The sequence below is a fragment of the Schistocerca americana genome, chromosome 5 (assembly GCF_021461395.2).
Source record: "Schistocerca americana isolate TAMUIC-IGC-003095 chromosome 5, iqSchAmer2.1, whole genome shotgun sequence".
Classification (NCBI taxonomy): Eukaryota; Metazoa; Arthropoda; class Insecta; order Orthoptera; family Acrididae; genus Schistocerca; species Schistocerca americana.
In genome coordinates, this window is record NC_060123.1 from 623,646,004 (window position 1) to 623,659,277 (window position 13,274).

Sequence of the window (13,274 nt, forward strand, 5' to 3'; positions counted from 1 at the left end):
GACGCCCATGACATCCCAATACTCTGTTTGCCCCACCTACCATCTGTGTCAACTGCGGAGACCATCATTCACTTTGCTCGCCAGACTGCAGGATTCTGCGGAAAGAGCAGAAAATCATGAAATTTAAGACCCTGGATCGACTGACCTATACTGACGCAAAGAGGAAATATGAAAGACTCCATTCTGTGCGAATGACTTCCTGTTGCGCCGCCGCTACGGTAACAGTGATTACCCCATCAGTTCAGCGAATTCCAGTCGGCTCTCGAGCTGTAAGACTCTGCCTGCCTCCTTGATGTTGGGGGCACTACCTCCCCTGTTTCTCCTGCACCACCTACTTTAGGAGCAACACTACACGCCCCTACCCCTAACCCCATCCCCAACCATCAGAGACGTCCGTCCCCACTTCTAAGCCGGAGGATCGTCCAACCACTTCGGCTCCTCTCGCTCGGAAGGGGTCCCATGGGTCCCTTCCTTCCCAGGTTTCCACCAGTGGGAAAGATGACGACCACCAGTGGCTGAAGTGCCCACAAGCAGCTGATCATAGAGCTTCGCGATCATCCTCAGTCCCAGAGACTGACTGCGAGGCTTCATCGATTCAGAGTTGGTCTTCTTGGACTTTTCGCGCTGTTTCTTGGGTGTCACTAAGACTAAGGAACTGGCGGTGGCACCCACCCCACCGCTACCTACACGCTATGCGTCTGACGATGAAGTGGAGATTCTGGCGTCTGTTGAGGACTTTGATCGACTTCCATGGTATCTGACGGTCTGTCGAGATCACACAGGTACCCAATCGGTGGGAGCAGGTGACCCAGCAGCGTAATCTGTCTGTAACCGAAAGAGGTGTGAAGGAACTGAGGAGGCAATGTAATTCTCCTGTGGAATTGCAACGATTTTTTCCACCACCTTGTGAGAAATGTCCAATCCACAATCATACGATATATGCATGTATTACTACTTATGACCAGTTCGTGTGAGAGTAGGGTTTGTACAGCTTTGTACTTACGCTGACACATCCTTACTCACTAACTAGACCATATCTAAAAGCTGCGCCTTTTATTGTGTTCGGAGCTACAAAACAAGTGGAACTTTCAAGCACTAAGTTTCTGTGACTGTTTCTTCTTGTATCTTACCTATGAGAGTGGTACCTCTACCACTTGTCTGGCAGCAGCAATTTACTATACCCAGCTCGGAAACACTAATGGCCACATTGACATAAACCATGGTGGGTGCACCTTTGATGGTGGAGCCTAAACCGTCAGTCATACGATGACTGGTGAAGAAGCGAAATTTGTGGAAAAAATGGCTACACCAACACCTCATTGCATTCAGGATAATGGACAAAAAATATTAAGGGTTTGTTATTGTTGTGGATTCCTGCCATGTGTGCAACAATGGCTGTGCTTTAAATAAACTGGCCTCGCACTTAAAAGGTGATGAACTACACATTTCATCATGAGAGCATCCACATCAGTGTCGCTCGTGTAGCGTTTTACCAGTAACGCAGGCAGTCGCGTCAGTCTTCTCAGGATTAGGTAGCGGAGCTGGAGGGTTTAAGGGCTTAAACGTCACTTTTCGTAAGATTCTTTGGAGCTTTTAGCAACAGACCTTACAGTTCATTACGTGAATGTCTCCCTAGTGCCTGATAATGAAATTCATTAGAAAACCCTGTGATGTGAGGATATGTCCTCAGAAAAAGTTTTACCACTGGTCACTCCGTGTAAGTACCCTCCCAAATCGAAGCACCAGGCGACATCACCATCATATACAGGGAACTGCTTCAGCACATGGCACCAATTCACCAGATGTTGTGGAAGTCACTGCCCCTCAAACCGAAAGCCTAGCCGAGATCGATAAACCTGATGATGACGATGAGGAGGAGACCCTGTGGCACTTACGACAAATCCCTCTCACTTTGTGCAGCATGAGGAGGCTCCATGTCCCAAATGGTGAGTTGTGGCATAACAAAAACCACATGGCTGATATTTGTCACACACAGCCTTCCTTGATATAAATGGACGTTTACATTCATTATATTTCATTATTGTCTGCAAGTTTTTATTGAAGTGTTAGCACTGAAGAAACCGTTATCTCCAAAAGTGAACACCATATCAACTGTTTCACTCCTCTGCTCTCAGACCCACACACAGATCGGCTCCCACCATCAGCAACCATCAAATGCCATGTGGTAAGCTACAAACAACCAGCATATTGCAATTCTCACTCAGTTTCTGTCCACCACAGCTTAGGTGGTTGAAAGGACTGCAGATGTTTATTTGGTTGTTGAAGACAATCAAAATTTGTTTGGGTTGCATGCTTTTGTTACTTTTCAATTTATTATTAATGAAAATATGTATCTTTTGACAGATATGGTTTCTTATCAAGACCTAGATTGTGTTCTGAATTTTCGGATTTGTTTTCCGTGGGATTACGGTGTGTGAACAACTTCACAGCACACATTCATGTAGGGACGTGAAAAAATGCAGCCAAACCGAATTGTTACATTGATGAGTACGAACTAGATATGTTTGTCACCAGGCATAATTCGACTGCTTTAGACAAATGAGTGGGCTACATCATTAATGATCGTCAAAACACAAGTGTGTCACCTCCAACTTTGATGTATCCACAAATTTATCAGCGTCCTGTTATTGACACACACCTTCTGCCATGAGCTGATGAGTTACTTCCAAAATTGCACTAGTCCTATTCCCAAACTGACTGGGGTACGGTCTCTCTGCAGGTTCCATTAAAGCACACAATGAAATAATTTCTCATAGTAAGCACGCCTTTTGGTCTTTGTTGATATTCTGGCGCGTGCCCCCGGACTCCAACCGCGTGCTGATGTAGTCGACGCCGTAGAGCTACTCTGCCGCGAGAGCTGTGGCAGTAGCAGACACACGATGCGATATAACGTCCGTCCCCGTAGATTAACGGGAGAAAAAAAAACCAGAAAAACTTCCGAAAAGGCGTTCCTCGCGTAGTCGTTGTATCTCAATTAAAAGTCCGCAGCATTTCCACTTACGCGAACTCGTACGATAGATGACTTTTGTTATTAATATTGTATTGTTAATTGCCCTGATTTGCAGTAGTTATTAATTCTTCTCTCGTTCGCATTGCACACACCACTGACAACTAAAATATTTCCTAGCAAACAGTTCTTTCTTACGCTGTTGTTTCGTTGCTATGTAATTCTTGTTTATATGCAGCAATATCCAGAGATACTCTTTGATTCAGTCTTTGTAAGATTGCGTCCTAATACGAAAATATTTTAAAGTACACTTCTCAACTAATGACGTGATATTTGCACTTCAATGAAACAGTCTGTCATGAGTAGTCGTTGATTGCCATTTGTCAAACTATTTAATGATGTAGTCCACACCGGGTATTTAACTGGTAACGAACAGTTTATTTTATCGCTTAATACTTACAACTTCCGCACCACACGAGCACGGAATAGATTAGTTAAGTCAGTCCCATTAAGTTACAGTTTCTTGGCAATTACCACAACTCAGCACTTTAGCGTAATTGTTTTATCTTCATGATGTCGTCTACTTGGGTCCTACTCAAGACTATGGCATTGAAGATAAATAAGATTTGAATAAGTTGAGTGTTTATTATGTAGTGTTGGCAGAAGAGCCAACACTGTTTTGCTAGAGGAGGCCGAAATGCACGCGTTTAATTACACGCTGACTGGCGTGAGGTCTGGAACAGGACAATATCTTGAGAATTGCAAATAAAGTACGTAGATGATGTAATACTTAACTTTAATCCACAATTGTAGAACATCTCTCTTGATGGTACGTGTTATGACCACAATATATATAGCAAAGGATTATGGCGCCTTGCTAGGTCGTAGCAATTGACGTAGCTGAAGGCTATGCTAACTATCGTTTCGGCAAATGAGAGCGTATTGGTCAGCTTCGCTAGCAAAGTCGGCTGTACAACTGGGGCGAGTGCTAGTACGTCTCTCTAGACCTGCCGTGTGGTGGCGCTCGGTCTGGTATCTCTGACAGTGGCGACACGCGGGTCCGACGTATACTAATGGACCGATGCCGATTTAAAGGCTACCACCTAGCAAGTGTGGTGTCTGGCGGTGACACCACAGTTTACATATAAAGGCTGTAGCCTATTGCTTAAACCAGAGATCAGCAATATTCCGTACAAAAAGAGAAATATCCCAAGGCTCACTCCTTGGGCCTTTCCTGTTCATTGCCTATACTAACGATTTCTCGAAATACATCACCAGTATATTCTTAGGTGGTATATAACACTAATAACCTCAGGTGACAATTTACAAACTGTGCTGGATAACAACAGAGAAATAATGCAAATGACTAGTCACTGGTGTCAGGCCAATCAACAGTGTATAAACATTTATTTCTTCAGTTTTTGTATTGTTTAATCTAAAAGTTAAAAGAAGTAAAAATAAAGCAGTGAAACTACTTCGATTGCACATCGACCGAGAACTCTCCTGGGAAGAATAAACCAGTCACCTGTGCAACAAATTGGTCCATGTACTTCTTTTACTGTGCTCACACTGTTTCTCAATTTGCAAACAGCTGTTACTCCACTCATATTTTGCTTTCTTCCATTCCTATCTGGAATATGGAAATTTGCTCTGAGGTAATTCCTCTGGGGCTAAATGTATTTTCAGATGGCAAAAGAAGGCCATCCGATGCATACTAGGATTAGCACCCAGAGATTCCTGCAGAAATCACTTTAAATATCTCAGGTACTGTCATTACACTAACATGGGCATATATAACTGTTTAATGTATGCTAAAGAAAATCTGGACAAATTCAGCACGAGATGTGATGTGGCCCCCCCCCCCCCCCCCCCCCCCCCCCCACACACACACACACACACACACACACACACACACACACACACACACACACACAATACCGTGAATTCTATACAATTGAAGAATTCCTAGGAAATAATCATTATGATATTAGCTTTTAATCAGCGGTAAAGAAATGCTTTCAATTAAATAAGCTAAATAATTCTGTGTATGTAAGTGTTTATTGTCCTTAACTGTACTCCATTGTAAACTTGGATGAAGCCAATTGTATGAAAAATACTGAACGGCGAATAAAAATATTCTATTCTATTAATTTACAAATAAATTCATACCCTACCTGTTCTGTTTGTTATAAAAGAAAACAATTGTGGTTGTAATAAGTTCTTTCATTATCAGATCTCATACCTCATCACTGCAGTTAAAAGGCGGGAGTGTCCCTGGTAACTCAGGATGCTACGTTTATCACTGCCTGGTGCTGGAATTCTTGGAATGGGAGATTTGTACAGGGATCCAACTGGACTCAATTTTAGGGCCTTATCTTTTTCTGTGCTACCTGTAAACATCGAAGTTTATTCCATTTTATTCACAGATGGCACGTTTGTTGTAAATCATCATTTTCAATTAACACCAATTCATGATATTTTGGAAAATTTAATGGGAATCCTAGCATTATGGTTTCAGCAGAATGAATTAAAAAAATGGTTCAAATGGCTCTGAGCACTATGCGACTTGACTTCTGAGGTCATCAGTCCCCTAGAACTTAGAACTACTTAAAACTAACTAAACTAAGGACATCACACACAACCATGCCCGAGGCAGGATTCGAACGTGCGACCGTAGCGGTCGCTCGGGAATGGATTAAAACTCAATGTGACAAAAACACTATTAGTGCAGTTCAGTTCAAAAACATCATCATCATTTCCCATAAAAACAGTGTACAGCAGTCAGGAAATGACTGAAGCAAGTTACGTAAAATATCTGTGCCTAAATCTCGACAAAAATTTATGTTGGAAGGCACATGCAGACTTCATAGCTAGCAAACAAACTGAACAGCCTAGCTTATGTGATGAATGTCTCATCTGGTTCCACCCTTGTGGTAGACTATCGTCCTGGTGTTCATATCTACTTCAGACTGTAACTCGATACGTAATAATTATCTGGGGAAATTATATGAACAGCCCTTAGTTACAGTTCAAAATACAATAATAAGAAACATGTATTTAGTCCAAAAAAGAACATTGTTGCCCATTATTTAAACAATTAAAAATTCTAACCATTCCTTCTGTGTACATTTACGACATTTTTATTTTGATCCATAAAAATCAAAACTCACTTGACAATTTTCATTTCAACCACAATTACAGCACTTTTCACAGACAGCTTCAAACGTCCCCCTCATAATTTAAAACTTCGTTGAAACACCATTGGACATGGGATTAAAAATTTATAATAAATTAAATAACACGAATCTGTTAAATATGGAGTTTACCCCACTAAAATGATTGTTATTTAATACACTAGTAGAAAAATATTATTATTCAATTGAAGAACTCATGCAGGTCAGTTTTGCAATTTTGAAAGGAAAGAAAGAACAATTATTATGTATTGTATAATTGTTAATATATTGTAGACTGCATTGCAAGCTGCAAAATGACTATAAGTGTTATATATATGTTCTTGTTAAATTACTGATGTGTAATAATACAGAAATGATTGCTGAAATGTGTTAAGTATTATAACATTTTCTTTTTCAAGTAATTTGATGTGTCTCCAGTACAACACTCTGTAGTTCCTAGGTTTCATAACATACAGTTACAAATCAAATTCTATATTCACATCAATATGTATAGAATTTCCATACGAGCAATTGAAGGACATTGCTTGCAACACTTCGTTGTGAAAAAGGCAATTGGCGACACGCAAATAATCAAAGTTAAGTATTGTCAGTACAATTACTGTAAACTCAATGACTTTTGCATGTATGTTGTCTAGCTATCCAAGAAAACCACTGGTAATTTCTATAGCATCACAGGTCAGCACTAGAGCAATTTCAGTAATATCTGCTGACCTGTATTCTTACATTTGTACCTAGAGATGTCAGTGCAGTGTGTGCTCATTGTCACTGAGCGCTTAGTTATTTTGCTGATTACTGTAATGTACAGCAACACAAGAAGGAGCTGCTTTGTGCATGACTGTGTATCTGCTTTCAGATAAGTTATGGCCTTGTTATTCTGTCCTTCATTCTTCTATGTTATGAGATAAAGTGAGATGAACACAATTTCCTCTTCATAACTCCACGAGAAAAAAATTGCACAGGGTCATCTCTGGCGATCTTAAGGTTCAAGAATGCAGGGCAGTGTCTTGAGGTCTCGTGCCACTGAGGCATAGTGTCACTGAGAAACATGATGTATGTCATCCCGCAAGTGTGGTGGAGCTCAGTGGAGCTCAATGCTGTTGGAAAACTGTCACCAGAATCCTCACAATGTTGTGGGAAAAAGACAGTCCTGCTGCTTTAGAAGATGGCTCACTCCAGCCACTGCGTTTTCCTCAAAAAAAGAAAGGACCATCCAGTTTTTCATGAGAAATGGCACTAAAAACACTCCTTTGAGGTGAGAGCCTTTCAGGCTCAATAATTTCGTTAGGATTCTGGATGTGTGCATATGGGAATATGCACACATTATGTTGATTAACTTTACTGCTTACATGAAATGTTGCTTCATAACTGAAAATAATGTATTGTTTTCCATGACATCTAACACTGTTGATGAAAGGAAACAGTACAAGCTCTTGAGACTGCATTGCTGAAGTCTAATTGTGGTCGGTACAGTTTATAGACTAAAACACCCCCCGGCGGGTCCGGGGATTGGAATAGGCCCGAGGTATTCCTGCCTGTCGTAAGAGGCGACTAAAAGGAGTCCCTCCCCATCAAGGGGGTAGTTAGCGCCTGCGTCCGGAGACGGACGGTTCCACGACCTCTATTTGCGGTCATTTTGCTTTTTCACTTCTCGTTTCTTCCTTCCTTTGGTTGGCTCATTCCTTTGCTCTTCTCCACCTCACTGTCTTCCTTACTCTTTCCCTTGCCTCCTTCTCCTTGCCTCCTTCTCCTTGCCTCCTTCTCCTTGCCTCCTTCTCCTTGCCTCCTTCTCCTTGCCTCCTTCTCCTTGCCTCCTTCTCCTTGCCTCCTTCTCCTTCTCCTTGCCTCCTTCTCCTTCTCCTTGCCTCCTCCTCCTTCTCCTTGCCTCCTTCTCCTTGCCTCCTTCTCCTTGCCTCCTTCTCCTTGCCTCCTTCTCCTTCTCCTTCTCCTTGCCTCCTTCTCCTTGCCTTCTCTGGTCTCCGCCTCGGCGTTTGAGACAGTCTGTCCTCTCTCTCCCTTTTTCCTCTTCTTCCTTCCTCCCTGTGCGCGCCTGAAGGCCGGCCCACGCGTTCGCACGCGTAGCCGGTGACGGGGTAACGCGTAATTCCCCGCCCTGGGTAGACATGTAAGGCACGCACGTACCCCCTGGTAAAGGCCAGGCCCAGGGAGGGGTGATTGCCTGAGCTGATACCTTCTGACCATGCCGATTGGTCCCTCCGTCTGTTTCTCGGGAGGTGTGACCTGAGGTGTAAACATTCATCTAAGGTGGGAGTGCCCTCTGAGAGGGTCCCCACAAGGAAGGAGCGCGCCATCGGAGACGCTGGCAATCATGGGGGATTCCTCCGCAATGGATTTCACTCCATCTGTCTCGACTTCTGCCCAAAAACGGAAACTTCACCAGCTACCAGTGACAAAAGTACTGCCGCCTGCCCCACAGTTCCTCGTCGTTTCTTGATCTAAGGACGGAAAGGATTTTTCCTCTGTCAACCCTTTCGTTATCCAGAAGGGCGTAGATGCCATAGCTGGATTTGTCAAATCTTCTACCAGGTTGCGTAACGGTACCTTATTACTAAAAACTGAGAGCGCCTTTCAGGCACAAAAACTGCTTCGGGCCACACTCCTGTACACGTTCCCTGTCCGGGTGGAGGCTCACCGATCTTTGAATCTCCTCGTCAGTCCGTCGAGGGATCTAGTATAGACCACACCACGAGACGAATTCAATCTTTCCTCGCTGAGCAGGGCGTGACGGCTGTCCATAGGGTCATGAAAAAGGTCAACAATGACCTTGTACCGACCCGGACACTTTTGACCTTTGATAGTGTTAAGCTGCCATCGCGCATCAAGGCGGGCTACGAGGTTATTTCTGTTCGCCCCTATGTCCCGACACCTACGCGCTGCTACCAGTGTCAGCGTTTCAATCACACTCGACAGTCTTGTTCCAATGCGGCTAAATGTGTCACTTGTGGCAGGGATGCCCATGAGGCTGACTGTCCACCTCCGTCTCCTCGTTGTGTGAACTGTCAGGGTGACCATGCCGCATCCTCCCGCGACTGTCCTGTCTATAAGGAAGAACGCTGTATCCAAGAAATTCGGGTCAAAGAGAAAGTGTCCACCTCGGCTGCTCGCAAGCTATTGGCTAGTAGGAAGCCCACGCTGCTCCCAGCGGGGAAACACCGTACTGTCCTCGCCTCGCCTCTCCTCGGACTACCAGGGAGGTGGCAACCCAGACATGCGATCTGACCTTCAGCACCATGGTCGTCCGTTCGGCCAGTGCTAAGATCGCGCGGTCGACGTCTCCTCTTCCTCCCATCACCCCACAGACACCAGCCCCTTCATCAGCTTCTGCTAAGACAAAGACCCCGAAGTCAGATGCACGGGCCTTCAAGAAGGAACCGTCCCGTGCAGACTTCCTACGTACCTCGACCTCCCAGCCTTCGACGGTAGTTTGCAACTGTTAATTCGCGCACAGCAAATGTCGTTTGTCACTCGTGAAGGCATTATATTTTTAATATCAAGTGATCGACATAGGTAAAAAATATGGCGCAGTGTCTGCCCTAAATTAAGAAATCCTTCACCCTCTATGGTCTCAGGTCCTTAGCACACATTTCTACGCACTTTTCGGCCACTAAATCTTTGTCCTCTTTCAAAATATTTACGGAGTGAAGGAACCGCTTATCAAATTTGCACACACGTCGTAACATACTCGAGGTTCCCAAATACGTACTTACGAGCTTTTTACATGGTTTGCATTGACACACCCCTACCGATTTATTTGAAGTGGCCTCAGAGCACAAGTGCCGCATGGAAAACATTTTCGTGTGTTTGTTTGACAACTGTCGAATACATGCTGGTAACAAATTTTTTTTTTTTTTTTCAATCTCACAAAAGTTCGGCCTATTCATTGTGCTGCCCCCACCGTTGTGATAAATGAACTGCGGGCTAACTGCCTGGCTACTCTAGTCACGGTAGCTTGACAGCGCAACCTGTTGTCAGGTGCAGCAAGCACAGCAGGTCCCGTGAAGCTTGGCAGGCCTGCGGGAACCCAGGTAGCCCAGGCTTGCGGGAGCCCGAGTCGGCCGCATTACCCACTATGCCTCGGTACACGCGCACTGTTGTTGACGTCGCGGCAGGCTGACATGCATGAATGGTTGCAGAGGAGCTAGGGGCAAGCAGGCTGCAAGTGGAATTTGTATATCTCTGGTGGTAGAAGGGACAGATGGCGAGACATCAGTGCCATCCACGAGGGTGGGAGGAGGCTGAGATATTTTGGGAGCGGAGGAGGCAGGGGTGCACTGGGACGCTTAACCGTGACGGAAGGATGAGAAGGGGTGTCGGGGAGAGGAACAACCAGGAGGTGGTGGGAGGTGGCAGGTCCCGGTGTGGGCGCTGGAACTGGTGTTCAGGATGATGACAGGGAAGGTGATGGCAATGGCGACGGAGACAGTTCTGCGTGGGCCATGGCGGGTGCCGCAGGAATGGTGGCGACTGGGTGAGGGAGGGGAGGGAAGGGAAGGGGTGGCAAGGGGGAAGGAGCTGGGGACGGGGCGACAAAGAGAACAGGAGAGGGGAGGGTGAGAAGTGGGGGGATGGAATGGGGGGCGGGTGACTGGGCACACCAAGTGGTGGTGGTGGTGGTGGTGGTGGTGGTGGTGGTGGTAGTCATCATTAGAAGCGAATAAGAAAAGGACAGGACTGGACAAAACGAAAGGAGAAGAGCAACTCACGAAGACGCTGACTGGGGCCGAAGCCCCACTCTATTGCCGCCGGTGGGAGGGCGACCGCACGGGCTGCTGGGACGGCTGGTCGGTCCTGGAACACCTAACACTTCCATAAATGTACCGCCCTTCGGTGAGTGCATAGGCATTTTCGAGTTGCCGCCGGAGATGGAAGCGCCCAGGAGCAATCGCGGTACTTATGCCGAATCTTGCGCATGCGAAATTTACTGTCATCCTACAGCGCATGCGTCAGGTGTTTACATGTGCGGCATAGCCGAGTTGCTCGTGCTGCCCTCGGTGGTGAAAGTAAATCATCTACTCATTGAGTATCGAATGACGCCGTCGCTTCAGCTGTGATTGTATAACTTTAATAACAGAATTCCAACTTTTATCCAGCTGAAAGCCGTTGTCACGATTTATGAGATTATCGGCAAGACATTTTTCGACTGATTCTTTGATTACAGAATCCCAAGTTCCGGAAACCGGAGCAAAATTTTTATTCCATTGAATATCCCAAAGAAATACATCGCTGCGCTAATGCCGATTTTGATGGTTGCCGCAGACGGGTGTATCTTTCTTGTTCTGTACATCGTTCATAGACAGTTCTTGCTGTCTGGCCAATATAAGTAGAGCCACATTCACAGGGAATTTTGTAGACGCCTGCTTTCTTCAGTTGTAGATCGTCTTTAATGGATCCAACCAGTGCCCAGTTCCTTGTTAATGGACAGAAGATAACCTTGATTTTATTTTTCTTCAGTAATCTGCTATTTGTACGACACATTCCGAGCATATGGGAGGAACGCAGTTGATTTATAGTCATTATCAGCGATTAGCGTCCTCAGTGCATTGCTTCTTGTTATGACACTTGCGCATGTCCTTCCTTACTTGGCGTGGAGATTTAGCCATTCTCGTATAACACTTGGATAAGTTTCTTAAATTCTACGTGGAGGTTTTCATCATCCGATATTACATGCGCTCCATGTATTAAGGTACTGAGAACACCGGCTGTTTGTGCTGGGTGATGGCAGCTAGAAGCCTGGAGATACAGATCTATGTGAGTCGGTTCACTAGTACATTCTGCGTACAGGAAACCATCACTTGTACAGCGTACTAGCACATCTAGCAATGGTAAAGTGCCATCTTTTTCGATCTTCATCGTGAATTTGATGTTCTAATGTAATGAGTTTAAGTAATGAAGGAATTTCTCCAGTTCCCGTCTGCCATGAGGCCATACAAAAGTAGTATCACTACGTACCGCCAGAAGACCGTAGGCTTTAAAACAGCAGACTCAAGTGCTTTCTCCTCAAAATCCTCCATGAAAAGATTAGATACCACAGGGGACAAAGGGCTCCCCCTGGCGACGCCGTCGGTTTGTTCAAAGAATTCGTCATTGAACATATACTCTCGTCAACGTACTTTTTATTCAAACTAGACCGTCAGTTGTGCACTGAAAAAGTTACCAGTGAGATGTAATGATTTCATTAAAGGCACTTTGATGTGGTCTCACCTTATCACTGTATAAGTTGACTGTATAATTTTAATAACTGGATTCCAATGTATCAAACACAGCGGAATCGACGGCGTCAATCGATACTCAATGACTAGATGATCTTTTACTTTCACCACCGAGGGCAGCACGTACAACTGTGCTATGCCGCGCATGTCAACACCCGACGCATGCGCTGTAGGATGCCAGTAAATTTCGCATGCGCGAGATTCGGCATAAATACCGCCATTACACAACTACTGAAGAGCTAAGGTGCACTCACATGATGATGGCCGGACGTCTCAGGGCCGAAATATCGTGGCAGAATGTCGACGAGGTCCGGCTGCATACCCGGAAATCATTAGAAGAAGAAATATGTCTTCTGAAATTTTACCGTCTTAAGAGATGATTTCAGTTCACCCTTACATCCGCAACCCTGCGCGTTGCTATCGGTGTCAGCGGTTCAATCATACCAGCCAGTCATGTTCCAATCCAGCCCAATGTGTTACGTGTGGCAAGGATGCTTATGAGGGTGCTTGTCCGCCTCCATCCCCTCGTTGCATCAACTGTATGGGTGACCATGCTGCTTCCTTTAGAGATTGCCCATTTTCAAAGATCAACGGCTTTGTCAGGAAAGCAGAGTGAAGGAAAAGGTGTCTACATTTGCTGCTCGAAAATTATTCGCCAGTGGAAAGCCCACTGTGCCTCCTGCAGGTAAATATAGCACTCTCCTTGCATCTCCTCAGCCTACTAAGGAGGCAGCCACGCAGACTTCTGATCTCACATTTAGTGCCATGGTCGTCAGATCGGCCAGCGCAAAGATCGCCCGTTCAACCTCCACACTATCACCTGCTCACTCTACAGCTCTCCCTTCATCAGCTTCTGCTAATTCACGAGCCCCAAAATCAGACGCC